Consider the following 13,099-nt stretch of genomic DNA (forward strand, 5'->3'; position numbering starts at 1 on the left):
CCAAACAAAATTTTAAGAAATTCAATTTTACCGAAAACACTCAAATTCAGTCAAAATTGTTATATATTACAACATTTTGAATGAAATTCGACCAAACTTAAACATAAAATAAACTAATAGCGTCTGTGGCGGACGGAGTGGTCGTAGCACTCGAAGAAGTTATAGTCCCAGTCGGCGGGCCCGTCTTTCACCGCACCGCTGGGATCAGCTTCGCTGTCGTCGCGCGGCTGTTGGCGGAGGAGCGCTGTCACCTCATTCTCTTCCTCCTTGATCTCTGGCTTTGGGACGAGAAGAGCGGCGCGGCTACGGGTAGCCCGCAGTTGGGGCACCGGCTCGCGGACCAGAGGGTAGGCGACGGGTTAAACCCCGCACGCATGCCTCTGCGTCGCTCACGATGTTGTCCCACTTTGCGTGATGGATGATTAGTGTTTTGTGCAAAAAAAAAACTTACCTAAAATTTCCGGTTGATCTCGGTGGGAGCCTATATAGTTACTCGATGCAACCATCTGCTAACGGTTACACAAACTTCTATTTCCAGGCTACTGGGTGGCGTCATATTAGTAGGCTGCAAAATGGGCTTTTAAATTTTTGACAGTTGATACATGTCTCAACCCTATGTGATCCATGATTGTAAACTTTTAAATATTTGAAGCGTTGTAATAAATAAAAAGTTTTGTGCATCTATTGATGCAGAGGCCAGGTTTCTCCCTATTTCGAAAAGAAAAAAGAACTTCAAAAATTCTGGTTGATTTTTATCTCAAAAATATAAAATCATATAAAATAATAAATTTAGCTATAAAGTGGTGCTTTTATGCTAATAACTCATCTACAAGGTGAGGCGGTTAATTAGTCCTCTATCTCGTGCCCTTTGTGCCCATGCAAGTCGCTCCTCTCATGGAGATCACCTTACACATGTGTAGAAATGGCAGAACAGCTCAAGGCCGAGCCAAGGGCATAAGACATAGCTGCTTTTGTAAAAAAAAAATGATTACCGGATCTTCTCCCAAGTTCCTAGCCCCGGCCCAAACATAAACCCAGTCAATTCTTCCTTCCGTTGCCTCGCGTGTGGGAAGCTTGCTGCCTCCTAGCGTCGTACAGGTATCGGACGAGATATGTCGTATGTATAGCAGTGCTCCGTCAAAATTATCAAGAGATCATAAGCTTGTCCTTCACGTTACTGATCGACTGCGTTTGCCTACCTACATGTCAGATACAGTTACAGTCTTGCAGTACGTTACGTGCTCCGAGTTTACCGGCCATAACTTTTCGCTTTGATTACTGTACTGCAGTTCCGGACAAGCATGCGGTAGAACTACTTGCTGGGATTAGACAGCACGAGATGCATGATTATCGAACATCTGTCTTCAAGAGGCAACAACTACACAGATTCAGATACTCCTACAGACAGCAGTTTCTTACACCAGGCAAAAGAATGAACGAGAGGGGCCTCAAAGCGTCAGAGACGCCCAGTACCATACTAGTACTCCGTGGTGGTTTTTTTCAGCCTCGGAACTTTAACTTGTTGAATCAGCTATCACTTGGCACAATACCCATTCCAGAACCCTAGTAAATTAGTATAATTTATAAAAGAACACAGCTCTCTCTTCTCACAATTAACTCGCGTTTTAGCCTTTTAGGTTTAGTCAAAATTAGGCTTTTCCTCGATCGATATTTCTGAAATTTCATCGGTAACCGGTTTTCACGGTACAAGAAAATATCTGCCGTAATTACCGATTTTTTATAATTTTCCCAAATTTGGCGAATTTTGATAAATTCTAGATGAATTTTAAATTTTGTTTGAAAAATCTCGGCTGATATTTGGACCGTTATTTCCGGTAATTGGTAATACTGGTGCCCTCGGGTATTTTTTTAGAGAATGTGAAAAAACCTTGGCCAAAACCAAACTTTGAAGAAAAAGTATCAACCGCGTCTACAATATAAAAAATTATTGTATTAGAACTATTAAAAAATATGTTTTTCCAAATTGCAATCAAGTTGATATTATGAATATTGGTATTTTTTCTTCTATTTCTTGGTGAAACTTTACAAACTTTAACTTTGACTAAATCTAGAATGTGAGGTAATTGTGATTGGAGGGAGTACTCCCTATATCTTTCACACCCTCCGCCACATCAAGGGTTTTTTAGATTTATCTATATTTAGATTTATCTAGATAATTATGGGCCAAATGGAGTACACGATTCAATCGTTTTGGGACCGAAGAGCATGTTCGACACTCATAGGCCGGTCATGATCCATAGAAACGGGTGCAGAAGCGTCGGGCACATCCGTCAAAATGCAATATGTGTCAGACACCTCTCATACGTAGCGCTCTGGCCCCTTTCCAAAAACCTAGCACTATGACGAATTTCACGAGAAGCAAACTTCGTAAAACAGTACAGCCTCATAAAGGATACGGCTGTTTCGGGACCAAAAACGTGAGATCGGTGGAGATTATTGTTGGACACAATCACACAAAGCTATATGTAGCGCCGTGGTAGTGGTGTGCGCACCGCACATGTGAGAAACCAACCCATAGGCGCTCATATCCTATCATGCATCAAACAAACTTTTCCGCGGCCTCCCTCGATCCTGTCACGCACGCACGTACTGCTCACGCTCATCAACGGGGAGCCTGGCGTGGGGCCGTGGCCGTGGGTCCTCTGAGCCATCCCTGCCTGCCTCGCCATATGTATTCCCACAGTCATGGACCGATCATTACGAGCTCCGTCTTCCTTTACATGCCACGATCATGTGTGGGGGCTTGTTCGGCGCCATGCATGCGAGTACACACGCAATGAGCCAACGCCACGGGCACGGGCACCGCAGTGCCCCCCTCTGGGATGGGAGGTCGTGTCATGGGCTCGACGGGAAACTCGGGCGGCTTCTGCTTCCCATGAATCTTGGTCCGCAGCAGATGTTTTCATTGGAGCAATAGATCGCGTGCCTATCCATGGAGATGAAGCAGTCCAAAACCAAACGCATGCCCGTGCCAGTGCAACAGACAAAATGCGTCATGGCGCGGTGGGGCTGGTGGTGAAGAAAGAAAGCATGCAAACAGCCGCATACATGGTACGGGCCAACACAGGGGGTGCCCTGTGATGGATCGACACCGATCGCTCATGCACAGCGCGCGCACGGCGTCCATCCATGCATGCATGCATGCGGTACTAGAGCCAGGTGTTCCGGCCGTGACCGGTCGCCGGGGCGGGCACTGCCCCGCGCGCGGAACTGATGAGACGCTCCATCGATCAGGTGGTTTCTTCACATGCACAGTCTCTCTGTATCTGTATGGTATGCACGCACGAGCGCGTGTGCAGTGTACATACGATCAGTCGGACCGGAAATTTATGCTGTGGACGTGAGATCTCCATCGCCCAGCCTGACAGACGGGACCAAGGGATATTGGTTTGGCTGCTGCGGTAACGACGCGGGAACACGCGCAGTTGTGTGTCGATTCAATTGGACGAAGAGTAATGCGGAAAGCAAAGAAGTCCAAAGATAAACCTTCACGCCACAGGCGTTAGCTAAATAGAACCCTGAATCCTAATTGCTGAAATTGATAAATCAAGCTCTCATATCCCTGTCTATTCTAAACGCCGATGCCGTTTGAGCTGGTATTCGCAGGCGTGACAAGTCTCATTGGATCCACTACCTTGTATTTCCTATTTTTTTTCCCGTTCCCCTCAAGGAGCATTCATGCATGGTGTCAAGGGCTTCACTAGGGAGGCTGGAGGAGGTCGATGCTGCAACCTGTGACCGTGCTCGATATTCTGAGGTACGCCATTGTTGTCACTCTGGCGAGGAATTTTCATCGTGGGCAGCAACACCGTTGTAGGCCAACAACCGGAGGATCATCTTGGAGCCAAGGCGCACCTCGCCACCTCCCCAAGTCCAGTTGGTTGACGAATCGCCCTCACCTCGCCGTCTCGCTTCTACCCGTAGAAGAAATATGCCCCAAATGCCCCCAACCGTCGTCACCTTTCCCTTGTTTCACATCTCCGGTTGGGCGTAGCCGCACATCGATCTCTCTTGCGACCCGCTCTTCCGTGATGTGCATGCTCCACCACCACTTCGTGCGGCCAGTGTCTCCTTGCTTCGATCCTGTTGACGTGCCTCGCGGCAGCGTTCGGCAACGATGCGTACTCGCCTAGCCAGATGGCGTCAATGGTTGTTTTAACCGGGAGCAAGTTACATGATGGGAAAAATGAATAAGAAAAGGTAAATATGGCATGTGGGACCCAATGTCAATGAGAGGAGGAAACAATCCCGGTTGGGATTCTCGCTTTTCACCGTGTGCCAAACATGTCTAGGGTTTGAAATAGTCTAAGGTTTGTAACATTGTTAGACACCTTAACATGTCTAGGGTCCATAACAGTGTTTTGGTTCCACAAAGCAGATCACTTACCTTTGACATCCTACATTCCACTTGTTGCCATAGTTAGCTAATAACAGTGTTAAGGTGTCTAACAATGTTATAGGACTATGTCATTAGGATGGCGAGGAAAGGACTTTCCATTTTTTGGTACAGCAAGACCCGTTGTACTGGGTCCGTAACAATGTTAGAGTTTGTAACATTGTTTTGGTGCAGCAAAGCATATAGCGTGATTAGGACAAATTACAATGGATAAGACCCGCTGCGATGGTCAACATAAGTTTAGATTGCCAATTTGGGGTATTGAGAAGTCACGTATTTTGGACTTCTTCCTCCAGAAAAAATGAACAAGCCTGCACTGGGCGGGGCATGATCACGGAGTCAAGGAGCTGGAGCACGTACTCTCGTCCGTGCATGCCTCGCTGAACCGCGGCGAGGAGGAGATCGAATAACTCCACGCCAGGAGAAGCGCCGTACGTACTACGACCTAAGGGCATCTCCAACCGGCTGACCCAAACGGACGCGCTGGACCGTCCGTTTTGGGCCGTTTGCGTGGCCGGCTGGACACGCGGACAGCGCCCCGCGTCCACGTGTCCGTTTGGGTCGCACGCTGCGCCAACGCGACCCATTTGGCCATTTGGCATATTTCTTTTGAAATAGGTAAATATCTCACACACATACTTATAAATAATATGTAACAAATATAGAAATAATATCTAATAATTATAGAATAATATCAAATAGCATAAAACAATATCAAATAAAATGTTGCATGATGAAGAAATAAAATGTGCCATAGTTCGAACAAATATAAAAATTACAAATTGAGATTATCAACTCAATTTGGAAGCTCTAGGATCTCCTTCTGCCTCTTCTCGAACCAAGCTCTCTTCGCCTCGCTCATGTTGGTCAAGTCGGCATTCATGATCAGGTTGTCCTCGGCTTGGCGTTTGAGCTCAACTTCTTTCGCCTTCAACTCCACCTCTTGGGCCCTTGCCAGTGCTGTGAACTCAATTTCTCTCTCTTTGAGCTCAATTTCTCTAGCTTTGGTCTTGGCCTTGACCTCTTCTATCTCAAGCTTCTTCTTTTGGATATCGAAGTAGTTCTTCCTGTCCTCCTCTTTCTCCCGGCGCCTTCTCTCATCCCTCTTGTCCGTGGACACCTCTCTATCGGCATGCAGCTCCTTCAAAGTGCCAAACAATAACATGGACGAGGCCTCACGCTTCAAGTCGGCTTTGGTTGCCTTGTGGCCGCGAGGACGACTTGCACGAGAAGCGGAGCTACCGCAAGGCTGGCCACCATCAAGGTCAATGACCGTCGCATCTTTGGCGGTCTTGTTGCCAGTCAAGGTCGCCATGTACCCGTCGTACCCCTCCTGGAACTTGGGGGTGCCTGTGAGTATCTTCCAACAATGAGGGAAGGCAAAGGTCTTTTCTCCATTGACCGATTTGTACCAATCCAAAGCTTGTCACGCCTAGAGAAAAGCGAGACAAGAACGATAAACATATGTGCAAACACCGAATGAACGAGTTGAGGTTAAAAATCATACCAAGTCCTTCATGCCCATGCCGCTAACGGGGATCCGCTTGACGTGATCATACGCCGCCTGGAATTTGTTGCATTCCGTTTGAATTGCTCCCCACCTCTTTTGGAGCGATATGTCGCTGCGGTCGCTCTCAAATGGCTCCTGTCCGTATTTGCGACGCTCATGAAAGTATTCATAGATCCGGCGCCAGAATGCGGTCCCCTTCTGCTCGGCACCCGTCAATGCATCTTGCCCGATGGTCAACCATCCTTCGACAAGCACCTTGTCCTCCTTCTCCGTGTAGTTGCTGGTTCGTTTGCTGACGTGGCGAGCTCGAGCTTGTGCAGCTGCGGCTTGCGTCAACTCCTGAGCGAACAACGGCTCCTCCTCAATGTTAATGCTGCCGGGACAGGCAGTGCTATCCTGATGTGTGTCAACGGCAGGCGGCTGGGGAGCCTGCTCGGTCGAAGCAGAGGGCATGGTGGTCGGCATTGGCTGCGTGTACACCGGAGGGGCCTGCACGGTGGACAAATCGTCGAGCAGGTTCCGTGCGTCGGCCATCGCTGCTGCTCCCATGTTCTTGGGGCCTTTGGAGTTTGCCGGCGCACGGTTCAGGTCAATGGACGAAGGAGACGGCCCCGTGAACGACTCGCCCACCTCCGGTGACCCATCCCGTGACGGGTACGCGTACCGCGCCGACTGCGTCCCCAATTCGTGTGCGCTGGGCGTGTACCCAAACGGGGCTACCGGCAGGGATGTTGACCTTGGAGGAAGGGGCCAGGTCACGGACGAGGACGAGCTCCCCCCCGAGGCCGTGCCGGCGGCAGGGAGGATCAAGTGCTGAGCGAGCGCATGGTGGCCATAAAAGAGCATGGCATGCTCTTGCAAGACGTCCGCCTTGGCCTCCGTCTTGAGTTGGAGAAGCTGCTCCGCCGCCCGCTGCCGCTCCTCCGCGGCAGCGATATCCCTCTTCCTTTGGTCGAGCGCCCTGTGGCGGTCGGCCCTCTTCTTGCTCTCGATCTTCCTCTGCTCCGCGGTGAGGTCGGGCTTCGCCTTCTTCGTCGCCGGCCCGGGCTCCACGACCACCGGAGCGTCCAGTTGAGGAGCCTCCACCAAGGGAGGAGCGGCAACGGCCGCGAGCTCTGCCTCGTCTCCGATGGTGGCGGTGGCGGCGGCAGTCGCTTCGTCGGCCATCTCTAGGTTTTGGGAGTGGAGTGGACTGGGTGTGTTTTGGGAGACAGACAGGCGGGCCAGGGGCGGACAAGGGGAGGACGCGAGCGACCAGCATCCGGCGTCCGCGGCCACGCAAACTCGTCCCAGATTTGGGCCGGGTTTGGGTCGTCCCGGACGCCGCGGCCATCCGTTTTAGGGATAGGTCCGCGCGCTGGGTCGTGTTTTTGTCCGGCTCAACCCAAACGGACGGGCGAGCGCGGTTTGGGTCGCGCGGTTGGAGATGCCCTAATGGGCTCAGAAGGTACGTACCACGAAAATGGGGAACTTATGATGATGGATCCATTGATCGACCACGCGCGACTCCACGAGCTAGCAGCTAGACGAGCAGCTTGACGACACCCTTGACGCCATGCACCAGCACGAGAGCTCCAACAGTATCCCGGTCGCAGCCTGCACAGTGGCCGCGGTCTCCACGTGCCATGGCACTGTTGCGCCACTGTGCTCGATCAATCGCCATGTTTTACTCCAAGTAGCCATAGCTTGGGTGTGGGTGGCCGGCCATGGCCATGGGAAGGATGCCTGCATGGAGCTACATTGGCAGCACAGGAAAGGCTACAGTAACAACAAAAGCTCACAACCACGGAGGACTAGTTCCTTTCACTCAGTCCAGTACCAGCACCCAGTGATGGATGGATGCGACGTTAAATGGAAACAGCAGCCACGTCACCTCCTCGTAGCTCGGCGTAGATAGGCCTGCGCGCGCGTATCTCATCCCTTCCTCCTCCGAGCGCACCGTATAGTACATCTCGCGTAGTGTGGTACCACAGTAGCCGTAGCATCCCAGCTAGCCCAGCTGTATGAAGATGATGCCTGCGCCGTATGGCGATGTGAAACGTGCCCCGTCCCCTCACTGACACTGACAATCCGGCGACGTGACGACCGTAGCGCCCCCCGTATCCCGGGGAATCTACGTAACTATCCCACCTGCTACTGTGCCCCTGCCTCTGCGTACTACTACTCCTACCACTACCAGAGAGCCGACCCAGCCAGCCGGAGCCGGAGAGGACGACGACTTGACGGCCTAGGGGGGCAGGGGCCAGCCAGCGGGGTCTCGCGACGGAGACGGGCCGCGGGCCATGGCTTTGCTATGTTACGTCCCGTCGCCGGGGACCCGCTCCGGGATTTTTTGTTTACTAGCGGCTGCAATTATTAATGGTCGCCGCACTACGGCGCGCGCCGGCCAATTGGGAACGCCGGGCTCTAGGGCAGCGTTTTAATGCACAACCGTACGTACGTATGATCTGTCGATCTAATCTTGGCCTGGGAGTTTGTAGAGTTCTGATTTGATCTGCGATCGTGGTGACGGGAGGATCGTACTGTACTGCTGGGATTTCTTTTTCAAGGTAGTAGATTACAGTCCTTAGAGTATGTTTTAGTACATCCAAAGATATTGGTACAACCAATAATTTAGACTCCAGCCTAGACTCTAGAGCACAAAACGGCGTCTTCACCGGCGCCACCCAAATAACCTTAGTGACCGTCGCACAAGCCTTTTGTAGGTGCCGGCAAGTCAACACTCTCCCACAACTGCTTGCAAAACTTGTACACGTTTTAAAGCATGTGAACCAGCCATGCGCAGATAGTAATCATGTGTATCGGCAAGAGCATCATGTACAAGAAACCTCAAAGCAGCCGTGTAGTTCTAAGCATGATAGAAACCAAACAAACCGGTGCGCACCTTTTTTTCAAATGAAGTAAGTCGCCGTTTAATCTCTCGCACCTTGCACAATATCCAAAAACAACTTCTTGTTCATTCGAAAATGTCAGCGAAAGGTTTTTGGCCCATGTGTTGGGTCGTTGGGAAAATAGACGGCCTCATCTTCTGCCGTTCTTGTTCTTAGGGCTCATTTGATTCAAAGGATTTGCATAGGAAATGTGTAGGATTTGATTTCTATAGGAAAAATTCCTATACATGTTGTTTGATTCATAGAAACATATCCTATAGGAAAAATTCCTATAGGAATCTTGTAGTGTAATTCCTATAGGAAAAAAGCATTAGCTCATAACTTATGGAAAAATTCCTTTGTTACAATCAAACAAACTTCACCTTTCTTATTCCTATGTTTTTTCTATCCTTTAAATCAAAGAAGCCCTTACTCTTCTCCTGTCTAGGACCTCCAATTCGAGGAGGTCGTAGATGAAGAAGAGAAGTCATTAGCATGAACCTTTTTTTTTCCTTTTGGCCACAATCTCCTCTTGCATCAATTGTTGTACCGTCATTTCATCATCACTACCCATTTCTAGGCATTAAAAATTAAGCAATCAAACGAACAAACACTATCTAAATTTACCGAGTACATATCAAAAAATCGCCTGGCAAAATATCTGAACATCTTGCATGCGAGGCGGCGCGGGGTGGTGTTGGCCGGATCTTTGTACTGGTGAGTGCAGGAAATAGAAAGCCGCCACGGTTGAAGAGATGCGGGCCAACACATGTGACGTTGGAGGCCTTTGTTAGGGTTGGCTAGAGATGAGGAGCTTGGCGGTTGGTCATAAATCTGTGGCGCGACAATCAGTGAGAGTTGGCGGCAGACGACATCGACCCATCGTAGAAGGTACGAGCGGATAGCGGCGTTGCCATGCTTCCGTGGTCAAGCAATCTCTGTCGATGCGGGTCGCAGCAGAGGAGACTCATGGTGTTGGAAAGAGGCTGAGCGCTTGGGTGGAAAGAGGGACAATGGGCATGACCGGAGGGACCCGTGAAAGATATCTAATGTGGAATGTGTTAAAAGCGCACCTAGGGCGCTCCTTCTGTATCGGGGCTAGCACAAGGTTCCATACAACTTATCGGGCCGCCCACACTTCCTGCACCCGAGGGGGACTGCCACCGCGTGTCGTTTCTGCCCAACACCACATACTCCGTTTGAGGGGCCTTTGGGGGTGCCTGTGGATATGCCCTAAGGTTCTCCTCGTTAGCAAGATATGCAAGCCTTTTGCGTGTTTAGTTTTTATCTTGCGGTATCTCGTCCTTTTGTCCAAACCTGGGCTCACCTAAATGTGGCTATCCTAAATGTTTGATATCCATGTTTATGTGCTCAACATCCCCTTAATGATAAATGGGGTCAATTTGTATGGCGCCTAACAACATTTGGTATTTTTTCTGTAAAGTCGTTGCATGCTCATCATTTGAACGACCATACGGTCTTTCTTAAAAAATACATTTGAAGGATTAAAGTACCGATGAAGATTAAGATTTTCATGTGGTTTTTTATAAGAAGGTGTTGTTAACCAAAGATAACCTGGAACAACTGCACTGACTGTGTCTTCTGCGGGACTAAAGAAATTGTTAATCATTTATTTATTTCCTGTCCATTCTTGCGATTTGTTTGTAGAGTTGTTCATTTCACTAATAATATTCCACCTCGTGTCAATGTTACTATTTTGTTTGGTAGTTGGCTAAATGGGCTAGATAAGAAGACTAAGGCTTATATTCGTGTTGGTGTATATGCTTTAATTGGGAAAATTTGGAATTTTTGAAATGATGTAGTTTTTAAGAGGGTTGCAAAACCAAATTTTCTGCAGGTTATTCATTCATAGGACAGTTTCGTCAATTCACATGTTGTCTTAACTCCTTCATGTGGGCCAACGGGAGCCTATAGATACTAGCTGCAATTGTTTACGATGGTTGTAAGGGCTATTAGCTTTTTTTTTTTTTTTGAGAAACAAAGTATAAACGCAGACGCTCACATACACGCGCATACACCCACCCCTATGAAGACACACAACCACTAAATGAATATTTCACCTTTATGAGACAAACAGGTGTCAAACCCGGAGGTTTGAACTCTGGAACCACCCAACCTCAGGTTGGTTCTCGGCTTTGTTTTTCTTGTTTACGTGGTTGATGTTTCAACATTATGTGATCCATGAGATGTAAAAATTATTATACTTAACTCTATGCAACAAAACCAAAGTCACGTGTATCAATTTCATGCAGCTGAGATGAGACTTTTATTTCAAGAGGTAAAATATTTGATATGCTCCTAAATGCGATTTGATTGCAAACCCTCCAAGGCATGGCTACTGAGCCACGAGCAACAAAAAATCACGACTTTTGTGAACAGCTATATGTTTGCCACACTTCGTGCGGTCGTGGAAAAGAAGATTTTGAACTCGGATCATGATCTCTGTAGACTATCATGTCATGTATAGCCTACAAACTGCTTTAACCTCGACCAGTGATCTTCCCCGCTGCCCCGCTGGTGGTGAAGCCATTTCTATACGATTTCTTTTGGTTCCATGACGTTTGACATGCACAATTGCGTGTCATGCCCCAGAAGTGGGTTGTAGTGCGAGAAACCACTGGAAGATTTTGCTGCCGTTACAGTTTAAAGCACGGACCATGCATCTGCCACAGATTTGTCATGTGATGTGAAAACTACCTTGGATTGTTCTGACTTGGTCATATTTTGTTTTCGGAAAACTCATGATCATTGCTTACCTAGATTTGCCAAAATTCGCCCTAAGTTACTTACACAATCATCGCTAATATTCTTGCTGTTGCAACTTGTGGTGCGCCATTTTGAAAGCTATATCCCATCCTCTATAAACACTATTTCTAGCCAAACTTGCACGACAACGTTTGGGGAAAGAAGGTTAAGTAGTAGTACTAGTTGTCTTTTGTCTAGTCATGTCAGCCAATGCGATCGGTGTGCGCCAGCAGTTCAGACTGTTTCCATCACCCTGCATTATTCGGCCAGTGGTGCTAGCATTCTAGGAAGTGGTCTTTCACGACCAAAAAATCTAGGGCCGCTTTAAGTTACAGGGTTGATTGCCAAAATATATGAAAATTAATATACTTCCTCTGATCCATGTCAATTGTCGCTGAAATGAGTGAATAAATACACTGAAATGTGTCTAGATATATCCATATCGATAAGTGATATGAATTAGAGGAAGTAATAGCAGAATCATGTCATCTTGAGTACGGCAAGATTTAAATGGTACTTAGGAAACTTAGAAGAAGCCGGAGCTACACTATGCTTGTTATTTTGAAAAAAAAATCAAAAACATTAATTCAAAATTCTATGCAAATCTGAAAAGGAAAGTTTAGATGTAGTTAATGATGTATATTATAAACATACATAAACTTACGTGATTTTCTTATATTCTAGACTATCTAAAAATAACAAAAAAAAGTATATATAGAAACATTACAAATTATCAACCCTAAAACATTATATTTTTGCAGGCATGTAGTACATCGTTAACTACGTCCATATTTTTTGTTAGTTATTCGAAACACTAAAAAATTGTATCTGAAGTTCATTTAAAAAAAAGGTACATGTAGCCCTAGTTCCAAACGTGTTTCTGAACTTAGAGATCCTACTAATCGGTAGCAGTGGGTCGTGATCCTAAGGATTAACTACCTACCGTTTGCATTCCTACAAGTAAAACATACGACGTAGAAACTCATAAGGATTTGAATTCTCTAATGATGCTTGAATCAACAAGCTTCTCCATCTGTTCTGTTTGTTGCATTTCCTCTGAATGTGAAAGCTCGATGCAGACTTCCAGCTTTCTTCTACTGAAATAGAACTAGAGAATTACTTCCCCCATTCATGTATAGAAGGCAAAACAATCTTGCCTTATGTCACGACATTTTAAGTTTGACCAAGTTGTAGAAAAATAGTGATGTGTATTTTTTTATATAAATTTTGTCAATTTTAAAACGTTTTCACTTAATATAAGATTATGTCATCCTTTTGACATGGACACATGGAGTACAAGTTGGATGCATTAACATTTGAAGGCAAAAAAGGAAGCACCAATTATTGTTCCCTTCCGAATTTTTCTAAGAAAACTAGCTATCTTAACCAAGATGGTTTTTTTAAAAAGCAAAATTGTTGCAACAAAAGAAATTAATTAACAACATGTCACTATTGAGGAATTAGATGTTTGATTATTAAAGTTAAGCAGATGCATTTGAGTTCAAGGCTTAGATTGCATTTGGTTCTTACGAGGAT

This window comes from Lolium perenne, chromosome 1 (assembly GCF_019359855.2).
Source record: "Lolium perenne isolate Kyuss_39 chromosome 1, Kyuss_2.0, whole genome shotgun sequence".
Lineage (NCBI taxonomy): Eukaryota > Viridiplantae > Streptophyta > Magnoliopsida > Poales > Poaceae > Lolium > Lolium perenne.